Source organism: Tamandua tetradactyla, chromosome 26, assembly GCF_023851605.1.
Source record: "Tamandua tetradactyla isolate mTamTet1 chromosome 26, mTamTet1.pri, whole genome shotgun sequence".
Classification (NCBI taxonomy): Eukaryota; Metazoa; Chordata; class Mammalia; order Pilosa; family Myrmecophagidae; genus Tamandua; species Tamandua tetradactyla.
The window spans coordinates 16,409,250-16,410,546 of record NC_135352.1 but is presented as its reverse complement, the minus strand read 5'-3'; the positions used below and the strand labels follow the sequence as shown (position 1 = coordinate 16,410,546).

General features: G+C 47.0%; 1 pseudogene; it reads right to left on the bottom strand.

The window, feature by feature from the left end:
- Window positions 1–213: 213 nt before the first annotated feature.
- Window positions 214–1,075, bottom strand: LOC143669623 (small ribosomal subunit protein uS2B pseudogene; annotated as a pseudogene).
- Between the last annotated feature and the right edge of the window lie 222 nt (window positions 1,076–1,297).

Below are 1,297 nucleotides of genomic sequence, written 5' to 3'. Positions count from 1 at the left end.
ATGATTATCATTACGGTGGTTAAGTTTTTAAAAATCATTTGAAAACGCTAGGAACAACTTTACGGGAAATAAATTTGAAAACAGAGACAAAATGGATTGTGTCCTAGCAAAGTCCGACTGGCAATACTGACTAGAAAAAATAGAAAGTATCAGCTCAGACAGCCTAAGAGGCAAGAGGTCTATTTAAAACCTATTTTGAATAGAAACTGGTGTTTATTTTCCATCAGCCTCATTTCTAGTTTCTGTCTGAAGCCCGTGAAAGAGCAGCTTAAAACTGTGGAAAAGCAGCTTAAAGCTACCGGGTGGTGGTTGGGATCCATTCAGTGGCCTGAGCAGTGGGACCCGCGAGGCAGTGTTTTGTGGCAGCCCCTGCACCCCGCAACTCAGCCGGGAACTGCTGAATAAGGCATCAAGGACCCCCCGTAACTTCTGTTGAGTAACAGTAAATTCGGGAGGTGGAGCAATCCATTTGCCTTCAAATTCCAACTTGGTCACTGTCTTTTCAGCAGCGGTGTGCTCTGCCTTTTCAAGCTCTTCAGGGTCTCTGCAGAAGTAGAGACCAGGCGTGATTCCCACGGGCGTTTACCGGAGATGGTGCCACGCCTGCACAGAACTTCCAGGGCCAGCATTCGCCACTTCGAACCCACTGAGTGAGCATCATCGGTGTTGCATGGGATGGCAATGTCCAAACACGGTGCAGAGGAGAAGGTGTTAACAGCTGGTGACCATAAGTTTGCCTGGATCTGTTCCACGCAGATTCCTGGAGAGAAGCCCGGGCAATACAAGTAGCTCCAAAGGCGTCAGCAAACTTCAGCACAGCCAGCTGCAGTATTCCTGGGGTATAGAGGACACTGACGTCAGCCAGGTGTTCTGTGGCAAGGATGGCATAAGCCACCAGCAGAAACTTCTCCCAGGTCCTCTTCAGACTTATGCTGTAGCTGCCGCCACTTTTCCTTTTGTAGATGCACTGTTCCATTTGGAAGTCAGGGTTGGTGCCTCTTAAGTGGGTTCCTGCTGCAAGGAATTTGAGGAGAGCCTTCTCCCTCATCTGCAGGAAATGAAAGGATCTGGACATTGTGAAAGTTTCTCTTTACCTTTTGGCGGGAATCCAGGAAGGCGTCACAAGGAACCTCTCTGGGTAGTGCGGAAACCTACTTAAAACGTTTAGGGGAAAAAAAAAATCCCAATATTTTGCACACCTCACTGCTCATTTTATGAGACTAAAATAATTTTGATACCAAACTGGACATGAACATTAAGAGAAAGGGAAATCATTGGACAATCTCACTTTTGAGCA